This window comes from Gorilla gorilla, chromosome 7, assembly GCF_029281585.2.
Source record: "Gorilla gorilla gorilla isolate KB3781 chromosome 7, NHGRI_mGorGor1-v2.1_pri, whole genome shotgun sequence".
NCBI classification, from domain to species: Eukaryota; Metazoa; Chordata; class Mammalia; order Primates; family Hominidae; genus Gorilla; species Gorilla gorilla.
The window spans coordinates 66,083,324-66,106,901 of NC_073231.2; the positions used below are offsets into that span (position 1 = coordinate 66,083,324).

Consider the following 23,578-nt stretch of genomic DNA (forward strand, 5'->3'; position numbering starts at 1 on the left):
AATCAGACCTCTTTTGTTTTCTGGAGCAGTCTCCAAAGGCAACCTTTAAGTATGAAATGTGTCCTGAGCTGCCATCCTCAACCTTGGCCCAAACAAATGCTCTATATTTTTTCTCCTCTTCTTCCCTTTAGGTTGGCATCCCTAAAGGGATGGCACCCTCCCAGACAGCCCTCCTGTTATGTTCCCTGTCACTGGTAAGGGGCAGTCACCAAAGGGGAGCCTAAGGTTGCCAAGACTGCCTACATGCGGATGGGCCATCTTGTTTCCTTGTTAAAATGAGGAAATATGAGTCTATGAACTTTGTTCTTCTTTAATATTGTTTTGGCTGTTCAAGGAACCTTGAAATTCTATGTGAAATTTATGATTAGCTTTTCCATTTCTGCAGAAAAGGGTGTTACGATTTTGATAGCAATTTCAGGCCAGGCCTGGTGGCTCACACCTGTAATCCCAACACTTCTGGAGGCCTAGGTGGGTGGATCAACTGAGGTCAGGAGTTCGAAACCAGCCTGGCCAACATGTTGAAACCCTGTCTCTACTAAAAATACAAAAAAAAAAAAAAAATTGGCCAAGTGTGGTGGTGCATGCCTGTAGTCCCAGCTACTTGGAAGGCTGGGCCAAGAGAATTGCTTGAACCTGGGAAGAAGTTGTAGTGAGCGAAGATTGTGCCACTGCACTCCAGCCTGAGCAACAGAGTGAGACTCTGTCTCGGGGGGCGGGGGGGAATTAATAGCGATTGCAATGATTCTGTAGATTACTTTGGGGAATTTAAGATTTCCAGTCTACAATCATGGGCTATCTCTCCATCTATTTAGTTAGGTCTTCTTCCTTTCAAAAATGTTTAATAGCTTTGAGTATACAAAGACTTGCATTTCTTGAATTTATTCCTAGATTTTGATGCTATTATAAATAGTTCTCCTAAATTCACTTTTGGATTGTTCATTGCTACTGAATAAAAATACAAATAATTTTTGTGTGTTGATCTTGTATCCTACAATCTTTATGACTTTACGTATTAGGTCTAATATTTTTGTGTGGATCCTTTAGGATCTTCTATATATTATATCATGTCATCTACAAACATAGTTTTAATTCTTTTTTTGTTTGGATGCCTTTTATTTCTGTTTCTTGCCTAACTGTTCTACTTAGAACTTCCAGTAAAATGTTGAATAGAAGTGGCAAAAACAGACATTCTCATCTTGTTTTTTATTTAGGGGTAAAGGGGCAAAGAAGGAAATCTTCCCCCTTCACCCTCTGAAGGTTCACTGAAAATGAACTGATGAAATGCAGATTAATAGGAGAAAAAAAACAAATTTATTCTAATGTGCATGCTACCCAATAACCAGTGGGGTAAAAATGCTCCATAGGGGAAGGTTAGGTGGGGCTGTAGCAGTAAATGATTCTGGGGAGGAAATGAATGGACCTGGAGGCAGACATTATCTTATGAATGATTCTTTTTGGAAACTGAATAAGATCGGACCAGAGAACTATTAATAGTATTAATACTATTAATAGTTGGGATAAAGTTCAAATTTCATCTGGGCTCTAATGGTGTTAAATTTTCGGTGTCTTCCTCTGTTATATGAGTTTTAATTTTCTCTGATTGATGAAATTTCAGGGAAGGAATTGAAGGCAATTGTGTTCCTCTCTGGGGCCAGTTTTTAGGTAGAAAAGGAAACCAGAGAATAGCTTCATTCTGTGCTTTGGGAGAGACAGAGGATTAGAGGGGTGGGGGTCAGAAAGACCTTCAGGCTGCTTCTTTAGTTCAGCATGTCAAAGCACCATATTTCAGGATATTGTTTTCTGAGTCCCAACGCAGAAAGCTTTCAGTCTTTAACCACTGATTATAACGTTAGCTGTGGGTTTTTCATAAATGCTCTTTACCATGTAGAAGAAACTCCCTTCCATTCCTAGTTCATTGAATGTTTTTTATCATGAAAGGGTTTAATTACTTTTATATTAGAAATATTTTTTCTTAATCCTTGCAATGCCTTCTACAATGAATATTTTTTAAAATGCATCCATCATTAAATAGGCATCAATATTAACACTGAATATTCAGGACTTCCCCCTGCAGAATGTAGAAGTGAAACAGCAATATGAGAAAAAAAAAAATGAGGATTACAATTAGAGATTAGAGTGATACTGCTCTTTCCATTCCTGGCCATAATTTAGTGTGAAAGGAAGGTGGAGCCCCTCCTAGTGTCCAGAGTAGTAAAATATTGTAAGCAATTACCTTTCAGACAGTTTATGAACTGCTATAGTTAGCGACCTAACGTTGTGTAAAATATTACTCCCAACTTCCCAGCATTAAAACAAACATTTATTTCCTACAATTCCTGCAGGTCAAGAATCTAGGAGCAACTTATCTGAGTGGCTCTTCATAAGGTTGCAATCAACTTGTTGGTTGCGGCTGTAGATATCTAAAGGCTTGTCTGGAGCTGGAGGACCCTCCTGCAAGATGACTCACTCAAAGAGCTGTTGGCAAATGGCTTCTATTCCTTGCAATGTCAGCCTCTCCACTGGGCTGCTTGAATGTCCTTATGACATGGCAGCTGGCTTCCCCAGAATAAGTGATCCGAGAGATAGAGCCAGCAGGAATCTGTAATACCTTTTATGACCTACTCTTGAAAGTGTCACACACAGTCATTTCCACCATATTCTATTTTTTAGAAGACAGTCACTAAATTCAGCTCATGCTCATAGGGGGAGGAATCAGGTTCCACCCTTTGAATGGAGCAGTATTAAGTAATTTGTGACATACTGTGTCCGGAATTGGTGGGTTCTTGGTCTCACTGACTTCAAGAACGAAGCCGCGGACCCTTGCGGTGAGTGTTACAGTTCTTAAAGGCAGCGTGTCCAGAGTTTTTTACTTCTGATGTTCGGATGTGTTCGGAGTTTCTTCCTTCTGGTGGGTTTGTGGTCTCGCTGGCTTAGGAGTGAAGCTGCGGACATTCGCGGTGAGTGTTACAGCTCTTAAGGCGGCGAGTCTGGAGTTGTTCATTACTCCCGATGGGTTCGTGGTCTCGCTGGCTTCAGGAGTGAAGCTGCAGACCTTCACAGTGAGTGTTACAGCTCATAAAGGCAGTGTGGACCCAAAGAGTGAGCAGCAGCAAGACTTATTGCAAAGAGCAAAAGAACAAAGCTTCCACAGTGCAGAAGGGGACCCGAGCCAGTTGCCACTGCTGGCTCAGGCAGCCTGCTTTTATTCTCTTATCTGGCCCCACCCATATCCTGCTGATTGGTCCATTTTACAGAGAGCTGATTGGCCCATTTTGACCAGGGTGCTGATTGGTGCATTTACAATCCCTGAGCCAGACACAAAAGTTCTCCACATCCCCACTAGCTAGATACACAGTATCCACACAAAGGTTCTCCAAGTCCCCACCAGAGTAGCTAGATACAGAGTGTCGATTGGTGCATTCACAATCCCTGAGCTAGATGCAGGGTGCTGACTGGTGTGTTTACAAACCTTGAGCTAGATACAGAGTGCCGATTGGTGTATTTACAATCCCTTAGCTAGACATAAAGGTTCTCCAAGTCCCCACCAGAGTAGCTAGATAGAGAGTGTCGACTGGTGCATTCACAAACCCTGAGCTACACACAGGGTGCTAATTGGTGTATTTACAATCCCTTAGCTAGACATAAAGGTTCTCCAAGTCCCCACCAGACTCAGGAGCCCAGCTGGCTTCACCCAGTGGATCCTGCACCAGGGGCCACAGGTGGAGCTGCCTGCCAGTCCAGCACCGTGCGCCCACACTCCTCAGCCCTTGGGTGGTCGATGGGACTGGGCGCCGTGGAGCAGGGGGCAGCACTCATCAGGGAGGCTCAGGCTGCACAGGAGCGCACGGAGAGAGGGGAGACTCAGGCACGGCAGGCTGCAGGTCCCAAGCCTGCCCTGTGGGGAGGCAGCTAAGGCCCGGCGAGAAGTCGAGCACGGCAGCTGCTGGCCCAGGTGCTAAGCCCCTCACTGCCCAGGGCCAGCAGGGCCAGCCAGCCACTCCGAGTGTGAGGCCCACCAAGCCCACACCCACCTGGAACTTGCACTGGCCCACAAGCACCACGTGCAGCCCCGGTTCCCGCCCGTCCCTCTCCCTCCACACCTCCCAGCAAGCTGAGGGAGCCAGCTCCAGCCTTGGCCAGCCCAGAAAGGGGTTCCCATAGTGCAGCGGCAGGCTGAAGGGCTCCTCAAGCGTGGCCAGAGTGGCAGCCCAGGCAGAGGAGGTGCCGAGAGCGAGCGAGGGCTGTGAGGGTTGCCAGTATGCTGTCACCTCTCAATATTTTAAAACCTCAACATTGAAAAATGCAATTATCGGGTGGCTGGCATGATGGCCAAATAGGAACAGCTCTGGTCTGCAACTCCCAGTGAGATCAATGCAGAAGGTGGGTGATTTCTGCATCTCCAACTGAGGTACCCAGCTCATCTCATTGAGACTGGTTAGACAGTGGGTGCAGCCTATGGAGGGGAGCAGAAGCAGGGTGGGGTGTCGCCTAACCCGGGAAGTGTAAGGGGTCAGGGAACTCCCTCCCCTAGCCAAGGGAAGCCGTGAGGGACCATGCCATGAGGAATGATGCACTCTGGCGCAGATACTACACGTTTCCCATGGTCTTCACAACCCGCAAACCAGGAGATTCCCTCTGGTGCCTACACCATGAGGGCCTTGGGTTTCAAGCACAAAACTGGTTGGCCGTTTGGGCAGACACCAAGCTAGCTTCAGGAGTTACTTTTCATACCCCAGTGGCACCTGGAAAGCCAGTGAGGGAGAACTGTTCACTCCCCTGGAAAGGGGGCTGAAGCCAGGACTGAAGCCAGGGAGCCAAGTGGTCTAGCTCAGCGGATCCGAGCTCCACGGAGCCCAGCAAGCTATGATCCACTGGCTTGAAATTCTTGTGGCCAGCACAGCAGTCTGAAGTTGACCTGAGATGCTCCAGCTTGGTGGGGGAAGGGGCGTCCATCATGTCATTACTGAGGCTTGAGTAGGCAGTTTTCCCCTGGCAGTATAAACAAAGTTGCCAGCAAGTTTGAACTCGGTGGAGCCCACTGCAGCTCAGCAAAGCCACTGTGGCCAGACTGCCTCTCTAGATTACTCCTCTCTGGGCAGAGCATCTCTGAAAGAAGGGCAGCAACCCCAGTCAGAGGTTTATAGATAAAACTCCCATCTCCCTAGGACAGAACACCTGGAGGAAGGGGCAGCTGTGGAAACAGCTTCAGCAGACTTAAATGTTCCTGCCTGCCAGCTCTGAAGAAAGCAGCAGATCTCCCAGCACAGTGCTCAAGCTCTGCTAAGGGACAGACTGCCTCCTCAAGTGGGTCCCTGACCCCTGTGCCTCCTGACTGAGAGACACCTCCCAGCAGGGGTCGACAGACACCTCATACAGGAGAGCTCTGGTGGCTGGCATCTGGCGGGTGCCCCTCTGGGATGAAGCTTACAGAGGAAGGAAAGGGCAGCAATCTTTGTTGATCTGCAGCCTCTGCTGGTGATACCCAGGCAAACAGGGTGTGGAGTTGACCTCCAGCAAACTCCAGCAGACCTGCAGCTGAGGGGCCTAACTATTAGAAGGAAAATTAATGAACAGAAAGGAATAGCATCAGCATCAACAAAAAGGACATCCACACAGAAATCCCATCTGAAGGTCACCAACATCAAAGACCAAAGGTAGAAAACTCCACGAAGATGAGGAAAAACCATTGCAAAAAGACTGAAAATTCCAAAAACCGAATGCCTCTTCTCCTTCAAAGGATCGCAACTCCTCACCAGCAAGGGAACAAAACTGGACAAAGAATGAGTCTGATGAATTGACAGAAGTAGGCTTCAGAATGTGGGTAATAACAAATTCCTCCAAGCTAAAGGAGCATGTTCTAACCCACTGCAAGGAAGCTAAGAGCCTAGAAAAAAAAGGTTAGAGGAATTGCTAACTAGAATAACCAGTTTATAGAAGAACATAAATGACCTGATGTCGCTGAAAAACACAGCACAAGAACTTCGTGAAGCATACACAAGTATCAACAGCCAAATCAATCAAGCGGAAGAAAAGATATCAGAGATTGAAGATCAACTTAATGAAATAAACTGTGAAGACAAGATTAGAGAAAAAAAAAATGAAAAGGAATGAACAAAGCCTCCAAGAAATACGGGACTATGTGAAAAGACCAAACCTACGTTTGATTGGTGTAGCTGAAAGTGACGGGGAGATTGGAACCAAGTTGGAAAACACTCTTCAGGATATTATGCAGGAGAACTTCCCCAACCTAGCAAAACAGGCCAACATTTAAAGTCAGGAAATACAGAGAACACCACAAAGATACTCCTCGAGAAGAGCAACCCCAAGACACGTAATTGTCAGATTCACCAAGGTTGAAATGAAGGAAAAAATGTTAAGGGCAGCCAGAGAGAAAGGTTGGGTTACCCACGAAGGGAAGCCTACCAGACTAACAGCAGATCTCTCTGCAGAAATCCTACAAGCAAGAAGAGAATGGGGGCCAATATACAACATTTTTAAAGAAAAGAATTTTCAACCCAGAATTTCATATCCAGCCAAATAAGCTTCGTAAGTGAAGGAGAAATAAAATCCTTTACAGACAAGCAAATGCTGAGAGATTTTGTAACCACCAGGCCTGCTTTACCAGAGCTCCTGAAGGAAGCACTAAAAATGGAAAGGAAAAACCGGTACAAGCCACTGCAAAAACATACTAAATTCTAAAGACCATCAACACTATCAAAAAACTGCATCAACTAATGGGCAAAATAACAAGCTAGCATCATAATGACAGAATCAAATTCACACATAACAATATTAACCTTAAATGTAAACGGGCTAAATGCTCCAATTAAAAGACTCAGACTGGCAAACTGGATAAAGAGTCAAGATCCATCGGTGTGCCGTATTCAGGAGATCCATCTCATGTGCAAAGACACATACAGACTCAAAATAATGGCATGGAGGAATATTTACCAAGCAAATAGAAAGGGGGAAAAAAAAGGCAGGGGTTGCAATCCTGGTGTCTGATAAAACAGACTTTAAACCAACAAAGATCAAAAAAGACAAAGAAAGGCATTACATAATGGTAAAGGGATCAATGCAACAAGAAGAGATAACTAGCCTAAATATATATGCATTAAATACTGGAGCACCCAGATTCATAAAGCAAGTTCTTAGAGACCTACAAAGAGACTTAGACTCCCACACAATAATAGTGGTAGACTTTAACACCCCACTGTCAATATTAGACAGATCAATGACACATAAAATTAACAAGGATATTCAGGACTTGAACTCAGCTCTAGACCAAGCAACCTAATAGACATCGACAGAACTCTCCATCCCAAATCAACAGAATATACATTCTTCTCAGCACCACATTGCACTTATTCTAAAATTGACCACATAATTGGAAGTAAAACATTCTCAGCAAATGCAAAAGAACAGAAATCATAACAATCAGTCTCTCAGACCACAGAGCAATCAAATTAGAACTCAAGATTAAGAAACTCACTCAAAACCACACAATACATGGAAACTGAACAACCTGCTCCTGAATGACTATTGGGTAAAAAATGAAATCAAAGCAGAAATAAATAAGTTATTTGAAACCAATGAGAACAAAGACACAACATAACAGAATCTCTGGGACACAGCTAAAACAGTATTTAGAGGGAAATTTATAGCATTAAATGCCCACAGAAGAAAGCAGGAAAGATCTAAACTCAACAGTCTACGTCACAATTAAAAAAACTAGAGAAGAAAGAGGAAACAAATTCAAAAGCTAGTAGAAGACAAGAAATAACTAAGATCAGAGCAGAACTGAAGGAGATAGAGACATGAAAAACACTTCAAAAAACCAATGAACCCAAGAGCTGTTTTTCTGAAAAGATCAACAAAATAGACCGCTAGCCAGACTAATAAAGAAGAAAAGAGAGAAGAATCAAATAGACACAATAAAAAATGATAAAGGGGAGATCATCACTGATCCCATGTAAATATGAACTACCATCAGAGAATACTACAAACACCTCTACACAAATAAACTAGAAAATCTACAAGAAATGGATAAATTCCTGGACACATACACCCTCCCAAAACTAAACCAGGAAGAAGTCAAATCCCTGAATAGACCAATAACAAGTTCTGAAATTGAGGCAGTAATTAATAGCCTACCAGCCAAAAAAAAAAAAAAAAAAAAAAAAAAGCCCAGGAGAAGACAGATTCACAGCCGAATTCTATCACAGGTACAAAGAGGAGCTGGTGCCATTCCTTCTGAAACTATTCCAAACAAAAGAAAAAGAGGGACTCCTCCCTAACTCATTTTATGAGGCCAGCATCATCCTGATACCAAAACTTGGCAGACACACACACACACAAAAAAATTGTAGGCCAATGTCCCTGATAAACATTGATGCGAAAATCCTCAATAAAATACTGGTAAACCAAATCCTGAAGCAAATCAAAAAGCTTCCCGACCACAATCAAGTCGACTTCATCCCTAGGATGCAAGGCTGGTTCAACAGATGCAAATAAATAAACGTAATCCATCACATAAACAGAACCAATTACAAAAAACACATGATTATCTCAATAGATGCAGAAAGGCCTTCAACAAAAGTCAACACCCCTTCATGCTAAAAACTCTCAATAAAATAGGTATTGATAGAAAGTATCTCAAAATAATAGCTATTTATGACAAACTCACAGCCAATATCATACTGAATAGGCAAAAGCTGGAAGCATTCCCTTTGAAAACAGGCACAAGACAAGGATGCCCTCTTTCACCACTCCCATTCAACACAGTGTTGGAAGTTCTGGCCAGGGCAATCAGGCAAGAGAAAAAAATAAAGCGTATTCAATTAGGAAGAGAAGAAGTCAAATTGTCTCTGTTTGCAGATGACATGATTGTATATTTAGAAACCCCATTGTCTCAGCCCAAAACCTCCTTAAGCTGATAAGCAACTTCAGCAGAATCACAGGATACAAAATCAATGTGCAAAAATCATAAGCATTCATATACACTAATAATAGATAGAAAGCCAAATCATGAGTGAACTTCCATTCACAATTGCTACAAAGAGAATAAAATACCTAGGAATCCAACTTACAAGGGATGTGAACGACCTCTTCAGGAGAACTACAAACCACTGCTCAAGGAAATAAGAGAGGACACAAACCAATGGAAAAACATTCCATGCTTATGGATAGGAAGAATCAATATTGTGAAAATGACCATGCTGCCCAAAGTAATTTATAGATTCAATGCTATCCCCATCAAGTTACCACTGATTTTCTTCACAGAATTAGAAAAAACTACTTTCAAGTTCATATGGAACCAAAAAAGAGCCCATACACCCAAGACAATCCTAAACAAAAAGAACAAAGCTGGAGGCATCACACTACCTGACTTCAAACTACACTACAAGGCTACAGTAACCAAAACAGCATGGTACTGGTACCAAAACAGATATATAGACCAATGGAACAGAACAGAGGCGTCAGAAATAACACCACACATCCGCCATCTGGTCTTTGACAAATCTGACAAAAACAAGCAATGAGGAAAGGATTCCCTATTTAATAAATGGTGTTGGGAAAACTGGCTAGCCATATGCAGAAAACTGAAACTGGAACCCTTCCTTACACCTTATACAAAAATTAACTCAAGATGGTTTAAAGACTTAAACATAAGACCTAAAACCATAAAAACCTAGAAGAAAACCTAGGCCATACCATTCAGGACATAAACATGGACAAAGACTTCATGACTAAAACACCAAAAGCAAGGGCAACGAATGAAAAAACTGACAAATGGGATCAAATTAAGCTAAAGAGCTTCTGCACAGCAAAAGAAACTATCATCAGAGTAAACAGGCAACCTACAGAATGAGAGAAAATTTTTGCAATCTATCCATCTGACAAAAGTCTAATATCCAGAATCTACAAAGAACTTAAACAAATTTATAAGAAAAAAACAAACAACCCTATCAAAAAATGGGCCAAGTATATGAATAGACACTTCTCAAAAGAAGACATTTATGCAGCCAACAAACATGTGAAAAAAAGCTAATCATCACTGGTCATTAGAGAAATACAAATCAAAACCACAATGAGATACCATCTCACACCAGTTACAATGGCGATCATTAAAATGTCAGGAAACAACAGATGCTGGAGAGGATGTGGAGAAATAGGAACGCTTTTACACTGTTGGTGGGCTTGTAAATTACTTCAACCATTGTGGAAGACAGTGTGGTGATTCCTCAAGGATCTAGAACGAGAAATACCATTTGACCCAGCAAATCCCATTCCTGGGTATATACCCAAAGGATTATAAGTCATTCTGCTATAAAGACACATGCACACATATGTTTATTGCAGCACTGTTCACAATAGCAAAGTCTTGGAACCGACACAAATGCCCATCAATGATAGACTTGATAAAGAAAATGTGGCGTATATACACCATGGAATATTATGCAGCCATAAAAAAGGATGAGCTCATGTCCTTTGCAGGGACATGGATGAAACTGGAAACCATCATTCTCAGCAAAGTAACACAAGAAGAGAAAACCAAACACCGCATGTTTTCACTCATAAGTGGGAGTTGAACAATGAGAACACATGGACATAGGGAGGGGAACATCACAAACCGGGGCCTGTCAGGGGTTGGGGGACTAGGGGAGGGATAGCATTAGGAGAAATACCTAATGTAGATGATGGGTTGTTGGGTGCAGCAAACCACTATGGCATGTGTATACCTATGTAACAAACCTGCACTTTCTGCACATGTATCCCAGAAGTTAAAGTATAATAAAAAATATTTTTTAAAAAAATAGGATTATGCGGAGGCATGTCCACTCTGTCTGTGACTACTAGGGCAGAAAAAGCAGGCATCCACAGCTTAACTAATAATCTTCATTCACCTATACAAAACGCTCTGTTGCAGGCTTCCTGTTTTTCTTCAAACCACTGCTTTTTAGACTTTTACTTTCCTGATTCTTTCTAGGAATTGAGTAATACAAAAGACTCTTTTTAATAATAAAAAAAGAAAAATGCAATTATCTTTTCCATGTGTTATAGTCTGACATGGCATGAATAAACACTCCAAAAACAAAAAGGAAAAAATCCACACTCAAAACCTGGTAAAATTATTTACATAAATCAATACGGAGATAATCTAGGACAGAGGAAAACTTCCAGTTGTGTAATATATTGTAAATATTTAAAAACCTTTTAGTAGCATGAATCAATTATATCCAAATCCAGATTATAATTTTTTTCTCTTGAAAGTCTATTATAAAATGAAAAAAACTATATGAATCTGTATTTTATAGTAAATATTTTGAAATGTCAAGGGATGAAAAGTTTGTGAAACTGGCCCTGACATAAAAGTAGCCATCAAGGGTTCAGTGTTAAAAACTGAATAGCTTTCGTTGTCTGGTCCTTCCTTTTAGTGATAAGATCCCACAATAGAGACAACACTTCTTTGTGACTGCCATTGTCAATGTTGTTACAGTATTGTTTCTAGTACCTAAAGAGTTTATCATAAAATGAAGTTCCCTGTGGCATTTCAAAGAACTTCTCGTGCTGTGTGTCTGCTTTTAGGCATAGTATTGCCTAGAAGTGGTTCAGCAGAACTCAGAGAAATGGGTACTCTAACTCTCTAAGTATGGAAAAAACTAAATTCACAAGCAGCTGAATAACTAAATAGAAATATTGGTTCATGGTGGCAAAAAAAAAAAAAAAACATTTTTTCTGGAGTGCAAATTGTAAGTCAAAATGTCTCAAGGAGATAGTCTTGAAATATTTTCTTGAAAAGATGTCTACAGGTCAGCATTGTTCATCAAAACACTTTCCAGGCATGTGAAAACTGATTCGTTAGTGTGAATTTATGGGACACTGAGCATAACATTAGGAAATAATCCTGCAAATAATTATCACACATAAAAGACCTCCTGTTGCAAAAATGTCAGTTACATCGAGGAAAATTACTCATATTATCCTCCACCTGCCCTTTTTAGAACTTCTCATTCTGCTTTGTATATGGCAAGACTAGCATATTAAGATGCTAGAAACACTGAAGGGTAAAAAGTTTTTCTATTTGCATCATCTACCAGTTAGTTTGATCTACAGAGAGGCTCACATGCTAGCAGTTGGTGATGGCTGCTGGTTGGAGATTCAGCTGGGGCTGTCAGGGCCAGTTCTTTCCTGAAGGACCTCTCTGCATGGCTGCCTGGTTTCCTTTCCACCTGAGGGCTGGGTTCCAAGAAGGATTAATTCGTGAAGTAAGGATAGAAGATGCAGACCTTAGAAGTTCAAGTGTTGCATCAGCTGCATTCAATTAGTCATAAAACCAAGAAGAGGGGTGTCCAGCCTTTTGGCTTCCCCAGGCCGCATTGGAAGAATTGTCTTGGGCCACACATGAAATACACTAACACTAAGGATAGCTGATGAGCTAAAAGAAAAAAAAATCTCATCATGTTTTAAGAAAGTTTATGAATTTGTGCTGTGTTCAAATTCATTCTCTGGCTCATTCTCTAGAAGGAAGGATGGACAGCCCTATATAAGATCAGAGTTTCCACTCCTCAGTAAATGCAAAAGAACTGAAATCATAACAGTCTCTCAGATCACAGTGCAATCAAATTAGAACTCAAAATTAAGAAATTCATTCAAAACCACACAACTACATGGAAATTGAACGACCTGCTCCTGAATGAATCCTGGGTAAATAATGAAATTAAGGCAGAAATCAAGAAATTCTTTGAAACAAATGAGAACAAAGAGACAACATACCAGAACTCTGGGACACAGCTAAAGCAGTATTAAGAGGGAAATTTATAGCACTAAATGCCCTCATCAAAAAGTTAGACCTCAAATCAACAACCTAGCATCACAACTAAAGGAACTAGAGAACCAAGAGCAAATAAACTCCAAAGCTAGTAGAAGACAAGAAATAACAAATATCAGAGCTGAACTGAAGGAGACAGAGACATAAAAAACCCTTCAAAAAATCAACAAATCCAGGAGCTGGTTTTTTGAAAAAAATTAATAAAATAGACAGATTGCTGCACCTATCAACCCATCACCCAGGTATTAAGCCCAGCATGCATAGCTATTTTCCCTAATGCTGTCCCACCTCTGCCCTCCCACAACAAGCCGCAGTAAGTGTTGTTCCCCTCCCTGTGTCCATGTGTTCTCATGTTCAGCTCCCACTTATAAGTGAGAACATGGGATGTTTGGTTTTCTGTTCCTGTGTTAGTTTGCTGAGAATATTGGCTTCCAGCTTCATCCATGTCCCTGCAAAGGGCATGAGCTTCTTCCCTTTTATGGCTGCATAGTATTCCATGGTGTATATGTACCTGCACATCCTGCACATGTACCTCAAAACTTAAAAAATAGAAAAGTAAAATAGGCCACTAGTTAGATGGATAAAGAAGAAAAAAGAGTCAAATGGACACAAACAGAAATGATAAAGGAAATATCACCACTGACCCCAAAGAAATACAAACAGCTGAGGAGCCAAGATGGCCGAATAGGAACAGCTCCTGTCTACAGCTCCCAGCGTGAGCGACGCAGAAGACGGGTGATTTCTGCATTTCCATCTGAGGTACTGGGTTCATCTCACTAGGGAGTGCCAGACAGTGGGCGCAGGTCAGTGGGCGCAGGTCAGTGGGTGCACGCACCGTGTGCGAGCCGAAGCAGGGCGAGGCATTGCCTCACTTGGGAAGTGCAAGGGGTCAGGGACTTCCCTTTCTGAGTCAAAGAAAGGGGTGACGGATGGCACCTGGAAAATCAGGTCACTCCCACCTGAATACTGCACTTTTCCCACGGGCTTAAAAAACGGTGGACCACGAGATTATATCCCGCACCTGGCTCGGAGGGTCCTACGCCCACGGAGTCTCGCTGATTGCTAGCACAGCAGTCTGAGATCAAACTGGAAGGTGGCAGCGAGGCTGAGGGAGGGGCGCCCACCATTGCCCAGGCTTGATTAGGTAAACAAAGTAGCCGGGAAGCTTGAACTGGGTGGAGCCCACCACAGCTCAAGGAGGCCTGCCTGCCTCTGTAGGCTCCACCTCTGGGGGCAGGGCCCAGACAAACACAAACACAGCAGTAACCTCTGCAGACTTAAATGTCCCTGTCTGACAGCTTTGAAAAGAGCAGTGGTTCTCCCAGCACGCAGCTGGAGATCTGAGAACGGGCAGACTGCCTCCTGAAGTGGGTCCCTGACCCCTGACCCCAGAACAGCCTAACTGGGAGGCACCCCCCAGCAGGGGCACACTGACACCTCACACAGCAGGGTACTCCAACCGACCTGCAGCTGAGGGTCTTCTCTGTTAGAAGGAAAACTAACAAACAGAAAGGACATCCACACCAAAAACCCATCTGTACATCACCATCATCAAAGACCAAAAGTAGATAAAACCACAAAGATGGGGAAAAAACAGAACAGAAAAACTGGAAATTCTAAAAAGAAGAGCGCCTCTCCTCCTCCAAAGGAACGCAGTTCCTCACCAGCAACGGAACAAAGCTGGATGGAGAATGACTTTGACGAGCTGAGAGAAGAAGGCTTCAGACGATCAAACTACTCCGAGCTACAGCAGGACATTCAAACCAATGGCGAAGAAGTTGAAAACTTTGAAAAAAATTTAGAAGAATGTATAACTAGAATAACCAATACAGAGAAGTGCTTAAAGGAGCTGATGGAGCTGAAATCCAAGGCTCGAGAACTATGTGAAGAATGCAGAAGGCTCAGGAGACCATGCAATCAACTGGAAGAAAGGGTATCAGCGATGGAAGATGAAATGAATGAAATGAAGTGAGAAGGGAAGTTTAGAGAAAAAAGAATAAAAAGAAATGAGCAAAGCCTCCAAGAAATATGGGACTATGTGAAAAGACCAAATCTATGTCTGATTGGTGTACCTGAAAGTGATGGGGAGAATGGAACCAAATTGGAAAACACTCTGCAGGATATCATCCAGGAGAACTTCCCCAATCTAGCAAGGCAGGCCAACATTCAGATTCAGGAAATACAGAGAATGCCACAAAGATACTCCTCGAGAAGAGCAACTCCAAGACACATAATTGTCAGATTCACCAAAGTTGAAATGAAGGAAAAAATGTTAAGGGCAGCCAGAGAGAAAGGTCGGGTTACCCTCAAAGGGAAACCCATCAGACTAACAACTGATCTCTCAGCAGAAACCCTACAAGCCAGAAGAGAGTGGGGGCCAATATTCAACATTCTTAAAGAAAAGAATTTTCAACCCAGAATTTCATATCCAGCCAAACTAAGCTTCATAAGTGAAGGAGAAATAAAATACTTTACAGACAAGCAAATGCTGAGAGATTTTGTCACCACCAGGCCCACCTTACAAGAGCTCCTGAAGGAAGCACTAGACATGGAAAGGAACAACCAGTACCAGCTGCTGCAAAATCATGCCAAAATGTAAAGACCATCGAGACTAGGAAGAAACTGCATCAACTAACGAGCAAAATAACCAGCTAACATCATAATGACAGGATCAAATTCATGCATAAAAATATTAACTTTAAATGTAAATGGACTAAATGCTCCAATTAAAAGACACAGACTGGCAAATTGGATAAAGAGTCAAGACCCATCACTGTGCTGTATTCAGGAAACCCATCTCACGTGCAGAGACACACATAGGCTCAAAATAAAAGGATGGAGGAAGATCTACCAAGCCAATGGAAAACAAAAAAAGGCAGGGGTTGCAATCCTAGTCTCCGATAAAACAGACTTTAAACCAACAAAGATCAAAAGAGACAAAGAAGGCCATTACATAATGGTAAAGGGATCAACTCAACAAGAGGAGCTAACTATCCTAAATATATATGCACCCAATACAGGAGCACCAAGATTCATAAAGCAAGTCCTGAGTGACCTACAAAGAGACTTAGACTCCCACACATTAATAATGGGAGATTTTAACACCCCGCTGTCAACATTAGACAGATCAACGAGACAGAAAGTCAACAAGGATACCCAGGAATTGAACTCAGCTCTGCACCAAGTGGACCTAATAGATATCTACAGAACTCTCCACCCCAAATCAACAGAATATACATTTTTTTCAGCACCACACCACACCTATTCCAAAATTGACCACATAGTTGGAAGTAAAGGTCGCCTCAGCAAATGTAAAAGAACAGAAATTATAACAAACTATCTCTCAGACCACAGTGCAATCAAACTAGAACTCAGGATTAAGAATCTCACTCAAAACCACTCAACTACATGGAAACTGAACAACCTGCTCCTGAATGACTACTGGGTACATAACGAAATGAAGGCAGAAATAAAGATGTTCTTTGAAACCAACGAGAACAAAGACACAACATACCAGAATCTCTGGGACACATTCAAAGCAGTGTGTAGAGGGAAATTTATAGCACTAAATGCCCACAAGAGAAAGAAGGAAAGATCCAAAATTGACACCCTAACATCACAATTAAAAGAACTAGAAAAGCAAGAGCAAACACATTCAAAAGCTAGCAGAAGGCAAGAAATAACTAAAATCAGAGCAGAACTGAAGGAAATAGAGACACAAAAAACCCTTCAAAAAATTAATGAATCCAGGAGCTGGTTTTTTGAAAGGATCAACAAAATTGATAGACCGCTAACAAGACTAATAAAGAAAAAAAGAGAGAAGAATCAAATAGATGCAATAAAAAATGATAAAGGGGATATCACCACCGATCCCACAGAAATACAAACTACCATCAGAGAATACTACAAACACCTCTATGCAAATAAACTACAAAATCTAGAAGAAATGGATAAATTCCTCGACACATACACTCTCCCAAGACTAAACCAGGAAGAAGTTGAATCTCTGAATAGACCAATAACAGGATCTGAAATTGTGGCAATAATCAATAGCTTACCAACCAAAAAGAGTCCAGGACCAGATAGATTCAAAGCTGAATTCTACCAGAGGTACAAGGAGGAACTGGTACCATTCCTTCTGAAACTATTCCAATCAATAGAAAAAGAGAGAATCCTCCCTAACTCATTTTATGAGGCCAGCATCATCCTGATACCAAAGCCGGGCAGAGACACAACCAAAAAAGAGAATTTTAGACCAATATCCTTGATGAACATTGATGCAAAAATCCTCAATAAAATACTGGCAAACTGAATCCAGCAGCACATCAAAAAGCTTATCCACCATGATCAAGTGGGCTTCATCCCTGGGATGCAAGGCTGGTTCAAAATATGCAAATCAATAAATGTAATCCAGCATATAAACAGAGCCAAAGACAAAAACCACATGATTATCTCAATAGATGCAGAAAAAGCCTTTGACAAAATTCAACAACCCTTCATGCTAAAAACTCTCAATAAATTAGGTATTGATGGGACATATTTCAAAATAATAAGAGCTATCTATGACAAACCCACAGCCAATATCATACTGAATGGTCAAAAACTGGAAGCATTCCCTTTGAAAACGGGCAGAAGACAGGGATGCCCTCTCTCACCACTCCTATTCAACGTAGTGTTGGAAGTTCTGGCCAGGGCGATTAAGCAGGAGAAGGAAATAAAGGATACTGAATTAGGAAAAGAGGAAGTCAAATTGTCCCTGATGGCAGACGACATGATTGTATATCTAGAAAACCCCACTGTCTCAGCCAAAATCTCCTTAAGCTGATAAGCAACTTCAGCAAAGTCTCAGGATACAAAATCAATGTACAAAAATCACAAGCATTCTTATACACCAAAAACAGACAAACAGAGAGCCAAATCATGAGTGAACTCCCATTCACAATTGCTTCAAAGAGAATAAAATACCTAGGAATCCAAATTACAAGGGATGTGAAGGACCTCTTCAAGGAGAACTACAAACCACTGCTCAATGAAATAAAAGAGGATACAAACAAATGGAAGAACATTCCATGCTCATGGGTAGGAAGAATCAATATCATGGAAATGGCCATACTGCCCAAGGTAATTTACAGATTCAATGCCATCCCCATCAAGCTACCAAGGACCTTCTTCACAGAATTGGAAAAAACTACTTTAAAGTTCATATGGAACCAAAAAAGAGCCCGCATCGCCAAGTCAATCCTAAGCCAAAAGAACAAAGCTGGAGGCATCACACTACCTGACTTCAAACTGTACTACAAGGCTGCAGTAACCAAAACAGCATGGTACTGGTACCAAAACAGAGATATAGATCAATGGAACAGAACAGAGCCCTCAGAAATGATGCCACATATCTACAACTATCTGATCTTTGACAAACCTGACAAAAACAAGCAATGGGGAAAGGATTCCCTATTTAATAAATGGTGCTGGGAAAACTGGCTAACCATATGTAGAAAGCTGAAACTGGATCCCTTCCTTACACCTTATACAAAAATTAATTCAAGATGGATTAAAGACTTAAACATTAGACCTAAAACCATAAAAACCCTAGAAGAAAACCTAGGCATTAGCATTCAGGACATAGGCATAGGCAAGGACTTCATGTCTAAAACACCAAAAGAAATGGCAACAAAAGACAAAATTGACAAATGGGATCTAATTAAACTAAAGAGCTTCTGCACAGCAAAAGAAACTACCATCAGAGTGAACAGGCAACCTACAAAATGGGAGAAAATTTTCGCAACCTACTCATCTGACAAAGGGCTAATACCCAGAATCTACAATGAACTCAAACAAATTTACAAGAAAAAAACAAACAACCCCATCAAAAAGTGGGCGAAGGACATGAACAGATACTTCTCAAAAGAAGACATTTATGCAGCCAAAAAACACATGAAAAAATGCTCATCATCACTGGCCATCAGAGAAATGCAAATCAAAACCACAATGAGGTACCATCTCACACCAGTTAGAATGGCAATCATTAAAATGTCAGGAAACAACAGGTGCTGCAGAGGATGTGGAGAAATAGAAACACTTTTCCACTGTTGGTGGGACTGTAAACTAGTTCAACCATTGTGGAAGTCAGTGTGGCGATTCCTCAGGGATCTAGAACTAGAAATACCATTTGACCCAGCCATCCCATTACTGGGTATATACCCAAAGGACTATGAATCATGCTGCTATAAAGACACATGCACATGTATGTTTATTGCGGCATTATTCACAATAGCAAAGACTTGGAACCAACCCAAATGTCCATCAATGACAGACTGGATTAAGAAAATGTGGCACATATACACCATGGAATACTATGCAGCCATAAAAAATGATGAGTTCATGTCCTTTGTAGGGACATGGATGAAACTGGAAATCATCATTCTCAGTAAACTATCGCAAGAACAAAAAACCAAACACCGCATATTCTCACTCATAGGTGGGAATTGAACAATGAGATCACATGGACACAGGAAGGGGAATATCACACTCTGGGGACTGTTGTGGGGTGGGGGTAGGGGGGAGGGATAGCATCGGGAGATATACCTAATGCTAGATGATGAGTTAGTGGGTGCAGTGCACCAGCATGGCTCATGTATACATATGTAACTAACCTGCACAATGTGCACATGTACTCTAAAACTTAAAGTATAATAAAAAAAAAGAAATACAAACAGCCATCAGATAATACTATAAACACCTCTATGTACACAAACTAGAAAATCTAGAAGAAATGGATAAATTCCTGGATGCACACACTCCCCCAAGACTGAACCAAGAAGAAACTGAATCCCAAAATAGATCAATAAGGAGTTCTGAAATTGAGGCAGTAATGAATAGCCTACCAACCAAAAAAGCCTACTACCAGACAGATTTACAGCTGAATTCTACCAGAAGTTCAAAGAGGACCTGGTACCATGTGTACTGAAACTATTCCAAACAACTGAAAAGCAGGGACTCCTCCCTAACTCATTTTATGAGGCCAGCATCATTCTGATACCAGAACCTGGCAGAGATACAACAAAAAAAGAAAACTTCAGGCCAATATCCCTGATGAACATAGATGCAAAAATCGTCAATAAAATCCTGGCAAACAGATACAACAGCACATCAAAAAGCTTATCCATCACGATCAAGTTGGCTTCGTCCCTGGGATGCAAGGTTGATTCAACATACACAAATCAATAAATGTAATTCATCACATAAACAGAACTAAAGACAAAAACCACACGATTATCTCAATAGACACAGAAAAGACCTTTGGTAAAATTCAACATCCCTTCATGTTAAAAAAAAAAAACGCTCAAGCAACTAGGTATTGAAGGAACATACCTCAAAATAATAAGAGCCATATATGACAAACCCACAGCCGCTATCATACTGAATGGGCAAAAGCTGGAAGCATTCCCTTTGAAAGCAGGCACAAGATAAGGATGCCCTCTCTTACAACTCCTATTCAACTTATTATTGGAAGTCCTGGCCTGGGCTAACAGGCAAGAGGAAGAAATAAAGTGTATGCAAATAGGAAGAGAGGAAGTCAAATTATCTTTGTTTGCAGATGACATAATCCTATATCTAGAAAATCCCATTGTCTCAACCCAAAAGCTTCTTAAACTAGTAAGCAACTTTAGTCTCAGGATACAAAATCAATGTGCAAATATCATAAGCATTCATATATACCAATAACAAGCACACAGAGAGCCAAATCATGAATGAACTCCCATTCACGATTGCTACAAGGAGAATAAACTACCTAGGAATAGAGCTAACAAGGAAAGTGAAAGATCTCTTCAAGGAGAACTGCAAACCGCTGCTCAAGGAAATCAGAGAGGACACAAACAAATAGAGAAACAGTCCATGCTCACAGAGAGGAAGAATCAATATCGTGAAAATGGCCACACTGCCCAAAGTAATTTATAGAGCCAGTGCCATTACCATTAAATCACCATTGACATTCTTCATGGAATTAGAAAAAAAGCTATGTTAAAATTCATATGGAACCAAAGATGAGCCCATATAGCAAAGACAATTCTAAACAAAAAGAACAAAGCTGGAGTCATCATGCTACCTAACTTCAAACTATGCTATAAGGCTACAGTAACCAAAACAGCATGGTACTGTTACCAAAACAGATATATATAGACCAATGGAACAGAACAGAGGCCTCAGAAATAATGCCACATATCTACAGCCATCTGATCTTTGACAAACCTGACAAAAACAAGCAATAGGAAAAGGACTCCCTATTTAACACATGGTGTTGGGAAAACTGACTAGCCATATGCAGAAAACGGAAACTGGACCCCTTCGTTACACCTTATACACAAATTAACTCAAGATGGATTAAAGACTTAAATGTAAACCCCCAAACAATAAAAACCCTAGAAGAAAATCTAGGCAATACCATTCAGGACACAGGTGGGGCAAAAGCAATGGCAACAAAATTACACCAAAAGCAATTTCAACAAAAGAAAAAATTGACAAATGGGATCTAATTAAACTAAAGAGCTTCTGCACAGTAAAAGAAACTATCATCAGCATGAACAGAAAGCCTAGAGAATGGGAGAAAAATTTTGCAAACTATCCATCTGACAAAGGTCTAATATTCAGAGTCTACAAGGAACTTCAACAAATTTACAAGAAAAAAAAAAAAGCCCATTAGAGAAATGTAAATTAAAGAAATGTAAATCAAAACCACAATGAGATACCATCTCACATCAGTCAGAATGGAGATTATTAAAAAGTCAATGTCTTTGCTACTGTGAATAGTGCTGCAATAAACATACGTGTGCATGTATCTTTATAATAGAATGATTTATATTCCTGTGGGTATATACTCGGTAATGGGATTGCAAGGTAAAATGGTATTTCTGATTCTAGATCCTTGAGGAATCACCACACTGATTTCCACAATGGTTGAACTAATTTACATTCCCACTAATAACCTAGGTGACGGGTTGATAGGTGCAGCAAACCACCAAGGCACACGTATACCTATGTAACAAACCTGCACATTCTGCACATGTATCCCAGAACTTAAAGTAAAAAAAAAAAAATTTTTAATTTAAAAAAAAGAGGAAAAAAGGACAAGAAACAACAGATGCTGGTGAGGTTGCAGAGAAAAAGGCATGCTTTTACACTGTTGGTGGGAATGTAAGTTAGTTCAACCATTATGGAAGGCAGTGTGGTAATTCCTCAAAGATCTAGAAGCAGAAACACCATTTGGCCCAGCAATCCCATTACTGGGTATATACCCAAAGTAATATAAATCATACTATTATAAAGATACATGCCTGCGTACGTTCACTGCAGCACTATTCACAATAGCAAAGACATGGAATCAACCCAAATGCCCATCAATGACAGACTGGATAAAGAAAATGTGGTACCTAACCACCATGGAATACTATGCAGCCATAAAAAGAAATGAGATCATGTCTTTTGCAGGGACAGGGATGGAGCTAGAAGCTGTTACCCTCAGCAAACTAATCCAGGAACAGAAAACCAAACACTGCATGTTCTCACTTATAAGTGGGAGCTGAATGATGAGAACACATGGACACATCAGGGGGTCGGGGGGAAACAACACACACTGGGACCTGTTGGGGGTCCAGGGGAGGGAGAGCATCAGGAAGAATAGCTAGAGGATGCTGGGCTTAATGCCTAGGTGAAGGGTTGATCTGTACAGCAAACTGCCATGGCACACGTTTACCTGTGTAACAAACCTGCACATGTACCCTGGAACTTAAAAGTTGATTAAATAATATACATATATATACATATATACACACACACACACACACAAACACACACACAAATCAAAAAATAAAAATAGAAAATATAAGATCATAGTTTCCTAATTTGCAAATTTCTCTCTTTTAATGTACCTGAGTGCGTGTGCTGGTACCATTGGGACCTCACATCATGATACTGCAGGACTGGAGTTCAGGGAACCCAACACAAGAAGCTGCTCTAGCTGGTGTACTTGATGTGAGAAATAAATGGTCTTGGTCTCTGACCCAGTGGGCTCGTGTTTCCTACAGGTAGGGTACAATTTAGATCCTTCACTGTTTCTGATTTAACAATGGGAGATATTTTTGTGGCCACATCTGCAAATACAGGATACTAATAAAGAAAAAGAATAACAACAGTGGCAGCAGAGAACCCAGGGAATAGGATGAAGGGCCACTTTGACTGATTTAAGTGGATAAGTAATCTCAAGTGGGAACCAATTTTTGCCCAGGTAAGGAAAATGTCTAAAGAATAATTTTGGAAAGAGAAGCTCCTAGGAAGTATTTTTAGACAGACACTTCTTTTCTTTTTTTTTTTTTTTTTTGTCCGAGACAGAGTCTCGCTCTGTCTCCCAGGCTGGTGTGCAGTGGCTCTATCTCGGCTCACTGCAAGCTCCGCCTCCCGGGTTCACACCATTCTCCTGCCTCAGCCTCTACAGTAGCTGGGATTACAGGCACCCACCACCACGCCCGGCTAATTTTTTGTATTTTTAGTAGAGATGGGGTTTCACCATGTTAGCCAGGATGGTCTCGATCTCCTGACCTCATGATCCGCCCACCTCGGCCTCCCAAAGTGCTGAGATTACAGGCGTGAGCCACCACGCCCGGCCCAGACACTTATTTTCATACAGGAGAAAACTGGTTGTTCCCTAGGATCTCAAATACGAGGCAGAAGGGGTTACATTTTGAGACATGC

At 41.3% G+C, this 23,578-nt stretch overlaps 1 protein-coding gene across 1 annotated transcript in view; it reads right to left on the reverse strand.

Annotated features, from left to right (window-relative positions):
* RP1 (RP1 axonemal microtubule associated) overlaps positions 1–23,578 on the reverse strand; it is a 274,928-nt gene that overhangs the window by 187,688 nt on the left and 63,662 nt on the right. The window lies entirely within an intron of this gene.